At 48.9% G+C, this 18,122-nt stretch overlaps 1 long non-coding RNA gene across 1 annotated transcript; it reads right to left on the bottom strand.

Annotated features, from left to right (window-relative positions):
• Positions 1 to 418: 418 nt before the first annotated feature.
• Positions 419 to 1,114, bottom strand: LOC141021671 (uncharacterized). The gene is made up of 2 exons (XR_012182924.1): positions 891 to 1,114; positions 419 to 751 (listed from the first exon to the last, which is right to left on the bottom strand). It is a non-coding gene; the product is annotated as an uncharacterized lncRNA (long non-coding RNA).
• Between the last annotated feature and the right edge of the window lie 17,008 nt (positions 1,115 to 18,122).

The raw sequence follows: 18,122 nt of genomic DNA, 5'->3' as shown, positions 1-18,122 counted from the left end.
TTACGTGAGGTCGTCTGAGATCGCCCGGGCCGCCAGCGCCTCCTCCTCATCTGGCTGTGTCGCGCCTGCTCGGCGACAAATTTATATTTCTCCGGGGCCATGGCCACCACGGCCTCCTCGCTTGCCAGCTCGCCGCATATTTGGCCCATTGTCAGCGGGTGTTGCTCAAGGAGTGAGAGATTGTCACTCAGCGTTGCCTTGCACGGCGCCCGGCTGCGTTTCTGTTTCGCAGAGGTCAACTCTGGTAGTACGACTTTCTTTTCCCCTGTTGCTGTCCTGTTGGCCCGTAACTGAATCTGCCGTAATTTGCCAGAAACGAACACACTTTGACATGTTTCACTGCATGGTCATGTAAATCAAGACACACGTGAAGCGATCGATGCCAAGTTTATCTTGGGCGACCCTGCAGGCAAATCGATGGACTTATGCATACTTTTCTTCACCAATATATTTATTCTTTAACTTGAAACAGGTCAATCATTCACCATCATTAATTATTACGCGCAAGATCGACACGCTCGGATAAACATTTCAAATAACCACTAAGACGACCAAGTTAAGACCGATCACTCCGATGGCAGCCCGTTGTCGTCCATCTCCGGTTTTAGACAGCAGCATGTATCGTAGAACTGGCCTTTAGTGGGAGGGCTACGCTCACAGCGCGTCTTGGGGTCCTTGTACCCCAGCTTCTGGCAGTGGAAGTAGCACGTACTGTCTGTGCACGGCAGGATCCGGTTGCACTCCTCTGCACCTGCAGTGTTTGTGCATCCACGCACAAATTTTTTAGTACTCGATTGACCGCATGTACGTAAACATATAAGACTTATACTAGTATGAAATATGAATAAGCTCACAGGACATGATGACATGTACATATAATTACTTACTACCTTGTGCAGCATGACATGATGACATGGCCATGGCGGTCACAACAATGACCGCCAGGAAGAGAGCTCTGGGGTCCTTGAGAGGCGCCATAGAGTAGGTGAGTTAGCCTTGGGAAGTTACAATTTCTTTTTCTTGTGTGTTCAAACCCTGTTCTGGAGTTCTGATGCGGGGTTGCCATGCCTCCTTGGTTGTGTTTATATACAAAAGGCAAATTTGGTAGGCAGTTAATTCTTGGCACTCTATCATACTCCATTTATTGGTCTGCTAATTAATGCATGTGTCTTAAAATGGCATCTATTTGTTACCCATTTATCTATAAGAGGTTTGTATTTTTAGCCATTAGTTAGATTTCATATCTGGATGACACATGTCATCTAATTAAGCATGTTGATATTGACTGTATGTATGCTAATTATACAGATTTCGAGTGTATGCTCATTGTATTTTTTATTCCTTGATGTTTTATTATGAGTAAATAAAAGTATATTTTATAAAAAAAATCTAAGTTAAATCAAAGCGATTTTGATGTTGTTGATAGAGCCCGGGTCAAACGCAGTCATGCATAGTGGAGACAATGTCATGAACCGCCGACATGTGCGAAGTTGGCTCAAGAAGCCCAAGTCATTACTACAAGAGAAGATAAGAAATCTCCTATTTACTGTGTTTTTTAAATTCTATAACCTTCCCTGAACCGTTTTTATTTCTCGGTATTACATTGTTTTTCTTTTCCTTTTTCTATTTTTAAATTCGTGATCATTTTTTGAAAACTTGCAAATGTTTTTGGAAATTCGTGATAATTTCTCAAATTTGTTAACATTTTTGAATTCCTGAAGATATTTTCTCATGATATTTTTCAATTTGCAAACATTCTGTGAAAGTGAACATTTTTTAATTCATAAACTATTTTTCAAATCCATGAACATTATTGAACTTGCAAACATTTTCTGAATTTTTGAAATTTTTAAAATTCATGTTTGTCAAACCCATGCACATTTTTTGAATTATGATCATATTTTGAAATTCATGAACATTTTTGGAATTAACAAATATTTTTCAATAGTTGTGAACATTTTCTGGAGTAACATTTTTAGAAATTCATGAATGTTAAAATTACCAATCAAAGAGCCCAGTTGAAACTTGCTCGACCATAGCGACCTCGTGACCGCCATGGCACCTCTCCTCCGCCTCTCCTCTCTCCCACCTGCTTCCTCCCAACGATGGATCTAACCTCCAATCCTCACCATGGAAGGACTACTGCATTGGGATTTCAACCCTGGTCTTGCAGTATCAGAACAGGTACGTCGAAGATTTGGAGAAACGGTTCACTTTTCTCCATCTCGCACTACCAAGGAATCCTTCTTGGTGGTTTCTTTCTCCTCGGCCTCTTTTCCCCTTTCTGAAGAATCTGTGGGTGTGGCTTTGCAATGCTGTATTGGTGGGCATCCCAAGGGATTCAAGGTGGTTAAGCTCAATGTCAGATCTTTTCGCTTTTCTGTGGCTGGTAACAAAGTGGGTCATTTCATCCATGGACTCAAAGATCGTATTTGGCCGGATTTTATATGTCATTTTCATCTTTTCAATGGTCGTTTCAATGGATACAAACATTTTGAACAGCAATGGCATGCTGATGAACACCTCGAGCCCATTGCTGCGCGCAGCCCTCTGGCTATTCGCTACAGCCATCTGATCTTTCAGGACACGTCGATCAATCCTGCCTCTTCTAAGGAGCTTGGTAAATTTGATCTCATTCCTATAACCTCCATGAATTTTCATGACAAGAACAACAATGAAGCTTCGTGTTCTTCCTCATTGCCGTCGTGCATGTTTGGTCCGACAGTGCAGACGAATATTTTAGACAGTATTAATGAGGACAATCAATGTGCCTCGGACCTCTCGGGATTTTCTGAGCATTCAATTGTGATTGGGAGTTTTCGGTTTACTAATATCACTGATTATCCACCATTGCCGCAAAGCTTCCTTACCTCTGCTCTCCGGTATGCGCCACCACACTCCTCCTGGCCTCCGTTCTTGTCTCAATCTCATATTGCTGATTTATCGCGTGCGGGATATTCTCCAAAGGAAGCCTTGGATATTGCCAAAAATTGGGGACAATTATGTGCTAGATGCTTACAATGGGGACATAATAAGAATCTTTGCCATGCACGGCTTATTTGCCTTACGTGCTCAGCGCCGGGACATAAATGCCATAACTGTCCTACCAAAGTGAGGTCTACGCCTTCCATTAATTCAGTTATGGATGATAATCTGCAAAATCCGGCTGTGGCTGACCGGCAGAGGCATCAAATCAACACCCCTCCCACAATCACTCCAACCTGCCCCCACAGTCGTCCGAATAGCCGCACCACCTCTACAGTTCGATGCAATATCTGTGGTTATTACGGACATCTGGCAACTTCCTGCTGGCGGCGTCGATGGGCCCAGCGATGGCAATGGAGACCAAAAACCCTCTCAACCATCCTGGACTACTCGCATTCCACCCCTCCGTCCGCCTCGCTTCCCAATGCGGCAGCACCCTCTGCTCTATCTGCTCCGCCACCCACCAACGATCTCATCGCCTGTCTCGTCCCCTCCGCCGCTCAAACCACCATGGCCAACTACCCGGTGAACCCCATTCCCTTTCTGCCGCCCGGCTGGTCGGTAGAGCCTGGGCCGGCGGACCGCAAGATTCGTGCCGACATGGCCGTCAATCCCATACCCCCGCTCAACAACAGCTTTCTGGCTATTGCGGAGGTGAGCAGATTCGTGCCACTACATCTCCGGGAGGGACTCCGCGAAACTATTGAAGGTCTTCTGCATGAAGCGGGTCTGCACACTACCGAAACATCTGACCATCCCCTGGGCATCGGTATGTTTGCATTTGCCAACTCCTTCATCAGAGATACTGCAGTAAACACCACCTTCCAGCTTGATGATGAAGATCTAGTAGTTTCCTTTGTGCGCCACAATGCGGCTCTGAACATGCGCACCACTACCTATGGTCCAGTGGTTTGGCTTATGTACATCGGATTTCCTGATGATTATCAGACCGACTTTTACCTGCAACGTTCTGTAGATGATTATGGCCGTCTGGTCTCTTGGAATAACCCCAATATCGACCGTCGTGTGGTGCTGATCAAGGTCCAGGTTATTCATATGCGTCTAATTCCTAAGAGCATCGTTGTCCGTCAATTGGGAGGGGACCGTGCTTGCTGGACTGCTGCTGTCTTCATTCTTCGGGGAGCAGACTGGAATGCCCATGACCCTGAAGTTCCTATGGCAGATGAAGAACCACCGCATGTCAATGGTATCCCTCACCCCATGTTCGGGGACGGCCTTACTGCCGAGCAACTCTACCAACAGCAGCTACAAAACTGGCTGATTCAGAATGGTGTTGCCAATGAAAATGGCCCTCACAATGCTGCCCATCCAGATGCTCCTCAACATGCCCAGTGGGATGCTTGGCCTGAACCTCCTGCACCTCAATTGCCTGCCGCACTGGTTAACTTTCAAGCTTGGTTAGCGGCTCAGGGTCTGCGTGTTCAAGATGGCATTCTGCCTGAGGACAACATTTCGGACAGTCTGAACTCTGCTTGGGAGTCAAGTTCTCACGGCAGCACTACGGGGTCAGTCCAAGCTGCTGACGGACCTGTCAATACTATGCTGGTGCTTCCTACTAGACATGAAGTCATTGCTGTTGATATTGCTGTCTCTGCTGATAATCTTCGTGTTAGCATTTCTGTGGAAAGTAATGATCTGACCAATGTGTTCATGAATGACACAATTCCCCGCAACACATTTACGGCATACCTATCTAGCTCTATTTTGTCTGTTGTTGCTGCTTATGGTCCGTGGACCGCTGGATATGGTTTACCCCTGCTTGCTCTACAAACAGCTGTCCCCACCACGGAATTCCAAGTGAACACTGCTGATGCTAGGTTTTCGGTTCGTCTCTCTACACGTATCCTGAACATGCCCCCAAGGCCTTCTTCAGTTCAGATCTCTGAGCTTTTGTCTGATGAAGAAGCCCCCTCTGAAGAAGTTGTGTTACACCCACCGGCAACTGTGTCTGTTACTGATGCAGAGGAGGAGGATACTGCTTTGGCGCCAACTGAAAGTTCAACCTCTGGGCCTCTTGCTATGACTCAACCCTGTGAAGTAACTGATTTGGGCTTGGCCCAAGTGTTACCAGATCCAAGCCCATCTCCGGCTCGCACTCGTCGCTCCAAGTTTCAGGTTCCACTGGTCACTACTGAAGTTAGGCGCAGTACTCGCTCCACTAGATATGATGGTTTCATAGTGCCACAGATTTCTGAGGTTCGAGCTCCTGTTTCCAAGGTCAAGCCAAGACAGGCTCCGTATGCTGCTTCAAGCTCCTCTGCGCCTCTACCTGTCCAAGCCCCTCCTCCCACACCCCTTCGCACGATGCAGGAGATCGGCATCAACCGCTGTGTTGTGCCTCCCTCTGAGCTCACGGAGGAGGCGTTGCTCGCTGCTGCAAGCCCTGACGATCAGATAGCGACTGACGGGGAGGAAGCTACCTCCTTAGAGTAATTTCCTGGTTCTCCACTATGTCCCTTTTGCGTAACTGGAACGTACTCTGTTGGAATGTTCGTGGTTTAAATTCAGACAAAAAACTTCTAGCTCTCTCTAATGCTATCTCCGTCAGTGGTTGCGCCATAGTTTGCCTTCAGGAAACTAAAAAACCTCTTGTTGATCTGGCGTTTATTAAATCTTGTTGCCCGAAGAGATTCGATAAGTTCGCTTTTGTTCCCTCTCGAGGAGCCTCTGGTGGCATCCTTACTATTTGGAACAGCTCTGTTTTTTCTGGTGATGTGGTCATCTCGAATGACTTTGTGTTGGGTGTCAAATTCCGCAGCACCATTTCTGCACAGTCATGGTCTCTATACAATGTTTATGGCCCATGCACTGGTCTGGCCCGGGAGGATTTCATTCAGTGGATGTATGATATGGATATTCGATCAAATGATGATTGCCTTCTCCTTGGTGATTTCAACTTCATTCGTAGCCCTGACAACCGTAACAAACCTGGTGGCGACCCCAATGACATGTGCACTTTCAATGATATTATACGTAAACACAATCTAATTGAACTACCACTCAAAGGACGCATGTATACTTGGAGCAATATGCCACAAGATCCGTTGCTAGAACAACTCGACTAGTTCCTCACTTCTTTGCACTGGACGCTTACCTATCCAAATACAATTGTCAAACCTCTTTGCAAGCCGGTTTCAGATCATACTCCTTGTGTGGTAACCATCGAGACAAAAATCCCCCGTGCCAAACTATTCAGATTTGAAGCATATTGGTTGCTGCATCCTGGATTCATGGATGTTGTTAAGACAGTTTGGTCTCGGCCTATCAACTCCTCCAATGCGGCCACGGTTCTTTGCCGAAAATTCAAACTCCTGCGTCAAGCGCTCAAAGTATGGAGCAAGAATATCTCTAGATTATCAGTGGAAATTGAGAACACTAATAAAACGCTCACTGAGTTGGACGATCTAGAAAACATAAGACCTCTCACCAACCCTGAATGCAACTTCCGTAAGATCATCAAACATCACCTGCTCAGGCTGTTGGACTATCAAAAACAGTATTGGAAAAAACGTTGCACCATTCGTTGGGTTAAATTCGGAGATGAAAATACCAAGTTTTTCCAAGCAATTGCCACTGAGAGGTACAGGAAGAACAATGTGGCTATACTCCAAACTGATGAGGGCTTGATGGTTGAGGATCATACGGGCAAAGAAGCTCTGTTGTTTCATGCATACACGGAGAGGCTTGGTACGTCCAATCCCACACAGATGCGCTTTGATCTTCCGGCTCTTATTCAACCGACTGCCAACCTTGATCACCTCACCGATCCATTTACAAAGGATGAAATTGATGGGGTTGTCCAAGAAATGCCTGCGGATCGAGCCCCGGGCCCAGATGGTTTTAGTGGGTTATTTCTTAAAGCTTGTTGGCAAATTATCAAGGAAGACTTCTATACGCTGTGCACTCAATTCCACGCTGGTGATCTTAATCTCCAAAGTATTAATGATGGCCTTATTACTCTCATTCCCAAAAATGGATCACCAACCACAGTTAATGACTTTCGTCCGATCACCTTGCTTAACTGTTGTCTCAAACTTATCACTAAGCTGCTGGCAAATCGTCTACAAAAGGTGATCCTACGCATCATTCATCGCAACCAATACGGTTTCCTCAAAGGGTGGTCCATCCAAGATTGTCTGGCTTGGACATTTTAGTATATCCATCAATGCCAGGCCTCCAAAAGACAAATTGTACTCCTGAAACTAGACTTTGCTAAAGCCTTCGACACCATTGAGCATGAAGCAATGATTAACATTATGAAGCACACGGGTTTCAATGAAAAATGGTTATCTTGGATCAGAATGATCTTCTCCTTAGGCCGCACTTCTATTCTGCTCAATGGCGTGCCTGGCCGACAATTTCACTGTAGACGTGGAGTCAGACAGGGAGACCCCCTCTCACCTCTCATTTTTGTCCTCGCTGCAGATCTTTTGCAATCAGCTATTAACGATGCCTTCAGAAGAGGTCTGATTCACCTACCATTCCCCTCCAATGGTAATATGGATTATCCGATCGTCCAATACGCCGATGACACGTTACTTCTCATGCATGCATGCCCTAGACAAGCTGTGATCATCAAGAACATTCTATCTGATTATGCCCAGTCTATTGGCCTGAAAATCAACTTCCTTAAATCCACATTAATACCCATCAACTTGGACCCGAGATTGGCTGCAGATATTGCCTCTATCTTCGGATGCTCTATTGGATCCATGCCTTTCACATACCTTGGCCTGCCCCTAGGCACCTCCCGACCAACACTTCTTGACTTTATGCCTCTGGTTAGCACTGTGGAACGAAATCTTTCCTCCACGCTCTCACTCATGTCGTACGCTGGGAAGCTCACGTTGCTCAACACCACAGTCACGTCCCTACTCATTTATGCTATGTGTACGCTCAAGTTCCCACCTAAACTCATTGAGATACTGGATAAAATCAGGAGAAGATGTCTATGGATCAAAAAAACTGACCAAGGTGAGAGATCCAACTCGCTTGCTGCCTGGGTGTGACGCCCCCGATTTGACCGTACACTAATCATGCACGCAAATGTGTACGATCAAGATCAGGAACTCACGGGAAGATATCACAACACAACTCTACAACATAAATAAGTCATACAAGCATCATAATACAAGCCAGGGGCCTCGAGGGCTCGAATACAAGTGCTCGATCACAGACGAGTCAGCGGAAGCAACAATATCTGAGTACAGACATAAGTTAAACAAGTTTGCCTTAAGAAGGCTAGCACAAACTGGGATACAGATCGAACGAGGCGCAGGCCTCCTGCCTGGGATCCTCCTAACTACTCCTGGTCGTCGTCAGCGGCCTGCACGTAGTAGTAGGCACCTCCAGTGTCGTAGGTGTCGTCGTCGACGGTGGCGTCTGGCTCCTGGACTCCAACATCTGGTTGCGACAACCAGATAGATAGGAAAGGGGGAAAGAGGGAGAGAAGCAACCGTGAGTACTCATCCAAAGTACTCGCAAGCAAGGAGCTACACTACATATGCATGGGTATATGTGTAAAGGGGCATATCAGTGGACTGAACTGCAGAATGCCAGAATAAAAGGGGGATAGCTAGTCCTGTCGAAGACTACGCTTCTGGCCATCTCCATCTTGCAGCATGTAGAAGAGAGTAGACTGAAGTCCTCCAAGTAGCATCGCATAGCATAATCCTACCCGACGATCCCCTCCTCGTCGCCCTGTTAGAGAGCGATCACCGGGTTGTATCTGGCACTTGGAAGGGTGTATTTTATTCAGTATCCAGTTCTAGTTGTCATAAGGTCAAGGTACAACTCCGGGTCGTCCTTTTACCGAGGGACACGGCTATTCGAATAGATAAACTTCCCTGCAGGGGTGCACCACATAACCCAACACGCTCGATCCCATTTGGCCGGACACACTTTTCTGGGTCATGCCCGGCCTCGTAAGATCAACACGTCGCAGCCCCACCTAGGCTCAACAGAGAGGTCAGCACGCCGGTCTAAACCTATGCGCGCAGGGGTCTGGGCCCATCGCCCTATGCACACCTGCACGTTGCGTATGCGGCCGGAAGCAGACCTAGCCTAGTGGCGTTCCAGTCCAATCCGGCGCGCGCCACTCAGTCGCTGACGTCAAGAAGGCTTCGGCTGATACCACGACGCCGGGATACCCATAACTACTCCCGCGTAGATGGCTAGTGCGTATAGACCAAATGGCCAGACTCAGATCAAATACCAAGATCTCGTTAAGCGTGTTAAGTAACCGCGAACGCCGACCAGGGCCAGGCCCACCTCTCACCTGGGTGGTCTCAACCTGCCCTGTCGCTCCGCCACAAAGATCCACTTGCGGGTACTCCTACGAGCCGACCCGACTTTAGTCATCACATGTGTCATGTATAAAGTATATAAGTATATACTCGTGATCACCGCCCAGGTGATCACGGTCCGATAGTATAGCACAGCAGACGGACAAGAATGTAGGGCCACTGATGGAAATCTAGCATCCTATACTAAGCATGTAGGATTGCAGGTAAAGGTAACAACAGTAGTAGCAAGGATAGGCTATGCATCAGGATAGGATATCGGAAAGCAGTAACATGCTACACTACTCTAATGCAAGAAGAATAGAGAAGAGTAGGCGATATCTGGTGATCAAGGGGGGGGGGGGCTTGCCTGGTTGCTCTGGCAAGTAGGAGGGGTCGTCAACTCCGTAGTCGAACTGGACAGCAGCAGTGTCGGTCTCGTAGTCTACCGGAGAGAAGAGGGGGGAAGAAACAGTAAATACAATGCAAACATAAGCATGACGATGCGTGACATGACAATGAGCGGTGCTAGGTGTGCCCTAACGCGACAGTAGGTGGTACCGGCGAAGGGGGGGAACATCCGGGAGGTATTCCCGATGTTTCGCGTTTTCGGACAGACGGACCGGAGGGGGAAAGTTGCTAGTTCGATAGGTTAGGGGGTTGTGGTGGACGAACGGACTGCGTATTCGGATTCGTCTCGTCGTTCTGAGCAACTTTCATATAGAAAACATTTTCATCCGAGTTACGGTTTAAAAGATATGAATTTTCAAAGTTTATTTGAATTTATGGAATTATTTAAATTAAGCCAAGATGAATTATGACGTCAGCATGAGGTAATGCTGACGTCAGCAGGTCAACAGGTCGGCTGACCAGTCAAACCAGACAGGTGGGTCCAGTGGGACCCACATGTCAGCCTCTGTTAGTCTAATATTAATTTAAACTAAACTAACAGTCTAATTAGAGGGGTGGGCCCCATATGTCAGTGAGTGATTAGTTAATCTATTTATTTTTATTTATAAAACATTTTTCTTTTTCTCTCTTTTTTTTAATTTTGCGGCGGGGCCCGCATGTCAGTGGCTGGGCCTGCCCAGTCAGCAGTTGACTGGGTCAACCCAGTCAACTGGGACCCACGGGGCCCACTCGCAGTGGCCCTGGGGTGGCCCCAGGCCGGCCACGTCGGCGGCCGGCGCCGGAGCAACTCCGGCGACCAAAACAGCGGCGGCCCCTCGCCGGAGTTGGCCGGAATCGCGCTACGGGGCTCGGGGAGGAGCGGGGCTAGGCCCATTCGAAAGGGCTCGCAGCGCCGCATCCAGGGGTGGCCGGGGCTTCGCCGGACTTGGCCGGAATCGGCGCCGGCGAGCGGTGGAGGCGGCGGCGCGCACGGGTGCCCGACGGAAACGAGGCTACGGCGGGCTATCGAGCAAGCGGAGGGGCTGGGGGCATCTACGCGAGGTGGGGAGTGCAACGGGCTTGAGCCCATGACCAACAGGTCACCGGAGCCTCGCCGGCGGCGAGCTCCGCGGCGCGGCGTTCGGGCGCGCGTGGGGAAGCAGCTAGGGGGCGCGCGCGAGAGAAAAGACAGGGGAGGAGGGGGGAGAGGCTCACCGCGCGGCACACGGAGGCCGGTGAGAGGCTTAGGAGCAGCAGGTCGGCGCCGGGGAAGAAGGGGGTCGCCGGCGTCCGAAGTTGAAGACGAGCTCGGTGTGCTCGTTGTAGGGGCTCCGGTCTCCAACGGGCTGCACCAGACGAAGCAGCGGGCGACGGCGGTCCTTGGAGACAACGTGGGGCGGCGAGGTGGTCACGGTGGCTGTGTGAACGACGGGAACGGCGGCGACCGCGTCGGGCGTGGGGAAGGAGAGGGCGGCGCGGATCTGGGGGGAAAGAGAGAGGCGCAGGGGCCGAGAGGTGAGCGGGGGGCGAGTGGGAGAGAGGCCCGAGGAGGCGGGGGGGAGCTGGCGTCCTTATCCTCCCCGTCGCCGGCGAGGGGGTGCGGCGGGGACTGCCCCTGTTCCAACCCCGGTCGGGGGAACAGGGAAAAGGGCGAGTGGGAGAGGTGGGCTGGGCCGGGGGTCGGCCCAGTCGGGCCAGGGGTCCAGTGGGGGGGGAGGGCCTCCTCCTTTTTTTTCTTTTTCTTTGTCTGTTCTGTTTTCTGTTGTATTTTCTTTTTATTTATTTATTTTCTTTTCTGTTTTAATTCATTTAAAAGTATTTAGGTATTTTATAAAAATGTGTTTTCTCCACCATAATTATCAGTGCAATTTCTGGCATGGCCCGAACATTTTTGTTTAAATTTTTGAGAACTTTTATTTTCCACTTTAAATTTAATTGAAGTTTGAATTAGGAGTTTGAAAAGAAATGTGTTCCAAATGTGATCAAGCCCTGTTTAGCAACATGATTAGCTTAATCACAGAGGGTTACTGTAGCATGATTCTCAGGGTGTTACAAATCTCCTCCACTACAAGAAATCTCGTCCCGAGATTTAGGAGGTAGAAGGAAACAGTGCGGGGTATTCTTCGCGCAGACGATCCTCTCGTTCCCAAGTGGCCTCATCTTCAGAATGGTGCGACCACTGGACTTTGAGAAACTTGATCGCCTTCTGACGCGTGCGGCGTTCAGCTTGGTCGAGAATACGGACCGGATGCTCCTTATAGGAGAGGTCTTGCTGCAATTCGAGCACTTCATGATCCACAGCTCGGATTGGATCCTTGAAGCAACGGCGGAGCTGTGACACATGGAACACATCGTGAACCTGAGAAAGGTTCGGCGGTAGCTCCAGTTGGTATGCCACTTTTCCACGCCTTTCGAGAATAGTGAATGAGCCAATATAGCGAGGAGCTAGTTTGCCCTTGATCCCGAAGCGGTGAGCACCCTTCATAGGTGTGACTCGAAGATAAGCCTTTTCGCCAGGTTGATAGACCATGTCTTTATGATGACGGTCATACTGACTCTTCTGACGTGACTGAGCAGTCTTGAGATTCTCACGAATAATGCGGACTTGTTCTTTGGCATCTTGAATAATATCCGGACCGAAGAGTGGACGTTCCCCAGTTTCTGACCAGTTCAGAGGGGTTCGGCACTTTCGTCCATACAACACTTCGAAGGGGGCCATCTTCAGACTAGCTTGATAGCTATTATTATAAGAGAACTCAGCATACGGGAGAGATTCCTCCCATTTCTTGCCGAAGGAAATAACACAAGCTCGAAGCATATCTTCGAGGACTTGGTTGACGCATTCAACTTGCCCTTGCGATTGAGGATGAAACGCAGTACTGAATGACAGATGAGTTCCCATAGCTTCTTGGAAACTTGCCCAGAATCTTGAAGTGAATAAGCTGCCACGGTCTGAGCTGATAACCAATGGAATACCGTGGAGTGAAACAATCCTGGACATATAGAGCGTTGCCAACTGGCTAGCAGTGATCGTTTCTTTGACTGCCAGGAAATGTGCAACTTTGGAAAGCCGGTCAATGACGACAAGAATAGCATCATTACCTTTCTGTGATTTGGGAAATCCAGTGACGAAGTCCATCTCAACATGGTCCCATTTCCATTCAGGAATAGAGATAGGTTGCAGAGTTCCAGCAGGCCTTTGATGTTCTGCTTTGATACGACGGCAAATGTCACACTCAGCAACATAACGAGCAATGGCTTGCTTCATATTAGACCACCAGAATCTCTGACGGATGTCTTGGTACATCTTTGTACTACCAGGATGGATACACAGAGGCGTATCATGAGCTTCTTTCATAACTTCCTGTGTCATATCCAGGTTTTTCTCTGCACATGGCACCACTAGGCGGCCCTTGAAGTATAGGGTGCCATCTTCAGCAATGGTGAAGAATGAGGGCTTTCCTTCTGCAAGGTAGCGCTTAATCTTGTGGGCTTCAGAGTCATACTTCTGTAGCCTTTTGATGCTGTCCTCGAGATCTGGTTTAGCAACTAGGGTATTGAGGGAACCCTGGGTAACAACGTAGAGGTTCACCTTGCCAAACTCCTTAGGAGGGGGAGCGAGTGCACCCGGAGGAACAATATGGAGGTTCAGCTTCCTGAATTCTTCAACAAGCGAGGGCTGAACTTTGTGAACCTGGAGGTGGTTGCAGTAAGACTTGCGGCTCAAGGCATCAGCCATTACATTAGCCTTGCCTGGCGTATAGGAAATACCCAAGTCAAAATCTGCAACAAGCTCCATCCATCTCTGTTGACGGAGGTTCAGATCTGGCTGAGTAAACAGATACTTCAGACTTTGGTGGTCAGTGAAGATCTCGCAACGATTACCGAGAAGGTAATGTCGCCACTGCTTCAACGCATGAATGATAGCAGCAAGTTCGAGGTCATGAACTTGGTAGTTCTCTTCGTGAGGGCGCAATTGCCGAGAGGCATAAGCAATCACTTTGCGGTCTTGCATTAGGACACAGCCTAATCCTTGACGGGAAGCGTCGCAGTAAATGACAAAGTCCTTCTTAGTATCAGGTGGAGCTAGAACTGGAGCAGAAGTCAACTTGTCTTTGAGTGCCTGGAAACTTTCCTGACATTTGTCTGTCCATTGGAACTTGACGCCCTTATGTAACAGGTTAGTCAGAGGTCTGGCGATCTTGGAGAAGTTCTCGACAAATCGACGGCAATAGCTGGCGAGACCGAGAAAACTTCTGACTTGCTTAACGTTCTTGGGAGGAGTCCAATCAAGAATAGCCTGAACTCGCTCGGGGTTGACGGCAATACCATCCTTAGAGATGACATGCCCAAGATAGGTTACTTCCGGTAGCCAGAATTCACATTTGGAGAACTTGGCATATAGTTGATGTTCTCGTAGCTTTTCCAGCACAAGTCGAAGATGTTCAGCATGTTCTTCTTCGTTCTTGGAAAATACCAGGATATCATCCAGATAAACCAAGACGAACTTGTCGAGGTAATCCATGAATATATAGTTCATCAGACGAGAGAAGGTGGCTGGAGCATTGGTTAAACCGAAAGACATGACGGTGTACTCGTATGAACCATAGCGAGTCACGAAGGCGGTCTTTGGGATATCCTCTTCTCGAACACGGATCTGGTGGTAGCCCAACCTCAAGTCGAGCTTAGAGAACACTGACGAACCCGCCAGTTGATCATACAGATCATTGATCCGAGGAAGGGGGTATTTATTCTGAATGGTGGCTTGGTTTATAGGACGGTAGTCTTGAACCAATCGGTTTGTCCCATCCTTCTTCTTGACAAAGAGAGAAGGTGCTCCCCAAGGAGAGCAACTTGGGCGAATGAATCCTTTGCGAAGAGATTTGTCGATTTCCTCCTTAAGCTCAAGGAGTTCATGCGGCGGCATTTTGTAGGGTCGCTTGGCTATAGGAGTGGTGCCTGGTTTCAAGTCGATGATGAATTCGACAGCTCTAGCAGGGGGAATCCCTGGAAGTTCTTCAGGGAAGACGTCGAGGAATTCACGCACGACGGGAATGTTTTCAATGCCCTCGAGTGGTGCAGCGTTCAATGCATTCAATGCATAGAGCCTTGCCTCGGCATTTTGCACCAGATGAGCTTGGTAAGCAACTATTTCATCTGAAGGGTGTAGCAGATGGACGGTCTTAGTGGCGCAAACTATAGAAGCAGTATGCGCTTTCAACCAATCCATACCCAAAATGAGGTCGATGTTAGACGTCTTCAGGATAATGGGAGAGGCATAGAATTCCAGCCCTTCGATTTCCACGGGGACATCGATGCCAACCAAGGAGGTTTGACACTGTCCCACGGGGGTTTTGACCAATACAGAGGTGTTCATCTCCTCACATTTAACGTCGTGCTTGTATGCAAAATCTTCTGATATGAATGAATGCGATGCACCTGTATCAAATAAAACGGATGCTGGTACTGAATTTACGAGGAGTGTACCCATCACATTAGCAGGCTGGTCTTGAGCTTCGTTGAGATCAACGTGGTTGGCATGAGCACGACCATAAGACTTAGCATTGTTGTTGCAGGGCTGATTGTTACCACGGCCAGTTGCTGGAAGGGCCAGTTGATTCTGGTTCTGGTTGCATTCTTTAGCACGGTGTCCTGGTTGACCACACCTGAAGCACAAGCCATTATTCGGAGTGGGAACAGGAGCTTGGGATGGTGGAGCTGGAAGTCTTGACTGCCTAGATGGTGGTGGAGGCAGACGAGGTGCAGCATATGTCTGCCTTGGGGCAGATGCATTTGGACGGTACATGCTGTTCGGGATCCATATCTTACGCTTCTGTGAGGGCGGGCCCGAAGATGAGCCCGTGTCACGGTTGCGTCTGTGAGAGCTCTGATATTCCTGCAGACTAGTTTCGACATTGATGGCCTTGTTCACCAAGGTGGCGAAATCAGCAAAGTCATGCACTAGAAGTGCGAGCTTGATGTCAGCTTGAAGGCCATCACGGAACTTCTCCTGTCTGCGTGCATCAGTTGCAATGTCCTCTTCAGCATAGCGGGACAAGTCCAGAAACTCCCGCTGATAAGCTTCAACAGTTTTGTTGCCTTGGGTGAGGTTGCGGAACTCACGCTTCTTCCGGTCCATGACTCCCTGAGGAATGAAGCGGGCACGGAAAGCAGCTTGGAAGTCTGGCCAGGTGATGATTGTTCCAGCTGGCAGAGTACGCCTGTGGCTGTCCCACCATTGAGCTGCGGGTCCCTTCAAGAAGAAGGAAGCAAAAGTGACATAGCTGGCAGGGGCTACGTCAGCAGACTCCATCTCATAGGTGATGTCACGGAGCCAGTCATCAGCATCCAGAGGCTGAGTTGAGCTGCGGTAGATGGTTGGGTTGAGGCGTATGAAATCTTGAAGAGTCACTTGGGCTTGCTGCTAGTTCATATTGGGGCGAGGAAACTGAGCCATCATATTTTCCATGAATTGGCGGTTCAGTTCAAACTGTTGGATCATACCAGCCATGTACTCAGGTGGTGGTGGGGCATCGCCACCACGACCACGACCACCTGGTCTAACCATCCTGCTAATATATAACAGGGGTAGTTCAGCATTGAGAATATGTGCTAAGACAAGAATCATTCATGATGAAACATGCATAACGAAAGGAGCACGATAGCTACTACATAGTAGTCGGCATAGCTTACAAAAAGGGGTCATGCATAGAGTTCAGTACACAGAGTTCCGTACATAGACTAAAACATCATAGGCGGCACACAGGCTCGCGGCGACTGCAACTAATACTAACTAAGCAAGACTACATCAGTCCCAAGAGGTACTGTGGAGGTAATCGTAGCCCGACAGCTGGTAGTGAGGCAACGGATAGCCCTCCACGTCAGCAGACTGGGGGCCGCGGATACTCAGGTGTAGAGCCCGACGCTCAGGTGGTAGAAGAGGACCAAATGCGGGAAGTAGCCTCCCACCTCTGGCCAACCGACACCGTGGGGCATCACGGTCCTGGCTGGATAGATCGCAGTACGCGGTACCTGTCCAGATCGGACAAAGGGGTGCAGCAGCGTCAGAGCACGGTAAAGGTGCTGACGGGTGGTGTACATCTCGTGGCGAAGAGCTCGGTTAGCTCGATCCAGCCCATCAGCATGCAGAACCAGGTGCTGATGGTAGAAGGGCTCTCGGGTGACAGTGGAGTAGGCAGCAGTATAGTATCCCTCCGCACCAACATCAGATGCGATAGCAATGTGCCTGAAAGGGGAGGTGTCCAACTCCTGATACTCTCCACGAAGACGTGTCAGAGCAGCATAGGCAGCATCGTGGACAGCCATATCGATGGTCACACCAACACCATGTGCGGTGTGCAGCACAGTAGTGGAGTCGTACTCCCGAGAGTAGAGGTGGACGATGGCACGGTACTGCTCCTGGTTAAAGTCCTGGTACTCCTCGTAGACGGTGTACTCAGGGTGCCAGCGATAACCCAGATAGGTCATCATCTCAGCTAGCACCGCAGGTGATCCCGAGGCACCAATGACCGTCGTGTGACGAACGACCTGCCTCGTGGGTTCCATCTGAAAGCAAAGACGTTTCAAAGGAGTCAAATGACAGTGTGTGAATTGTTCAAAATACTATTCTAAGAAACAACTATGGCTTATCCAACTTTGGGGTGAATGCGGTCACGAGATCCTAGTGTTAAAGTTAGTACATTCGTTTAACCCGAGTAGAAGAGAGTTCAGAGTCCCAGAGTAAAGGTCGAGGAGTAAAAGATACTAGTACCACCCAATGGCGACGTGGGCCCGTAAGACACACAGCCATGTTAGTAAAAAATTTGTAATGTCTAGACTCGACTTCGGCCAAGGAGTGTGGAAAGGGGGATTCCTACAGGCAGTCGGCTCTGATACCAACTTGTGACGCCCCCGATTTGACCGTACACTAATCATGCACGCAAATGTGTACGATCAAGATCAGGAACTCACGGGAAGATATCACAACACAACTCTACAACATAAATAAGTCATACAAGCATCATAATACAAGCCAGGGGCCTCGAGGGCTCGAATACAAGTGCTCGATCACAGACGAGTCAGCGGAAGCAACAATATCTGAGTACAGACATAAGTTAAACAAGTTTGCCTTAAGAAGGCTAGCACAAACTGGGATACAGATCGAACGAGGCGCAGGCCTCCTGCCTGGGATCCTCCTAACTACTCCTGGTCGTCGTCAGCGGCCTGCACGTAGTAGTAGGCACCTCCAGTGTCGTAGGTGTCGTCGTCGACGGTGGCGTCTGGCTCCTGGACTCCAACATCTGGTTGCGACAACCAGATAGATAGGAAAGGGGGAAAGAGGGAGAGAAGCAACCGTGAGTACTCATCCAAAGTACTCGCAAGCAAGGAGCTACACAACATATGCATGGGTATATGTGTAAAGGGGCATATCAGTGGACTGAACTG

This window comes from Aegilops tauschii, chromosome 1 (genome assembly GCF_002575655.3).
Source record: "Aegilops tauschii subsp. strangulata cultivar AL8/78 chromosome 1, Aet v6.0, whole genome shotgun sequence".
Classification (NCBI taxonomy): Eukaryota; Viridiplantae; Streptophyta; class Magnoliopsida; order Poales; family Poaceae; genus Aegilops; species Aegilops tauschii.
This window is presented reverse-complemented; position numbering and strand designations above follow the sequence as displayed.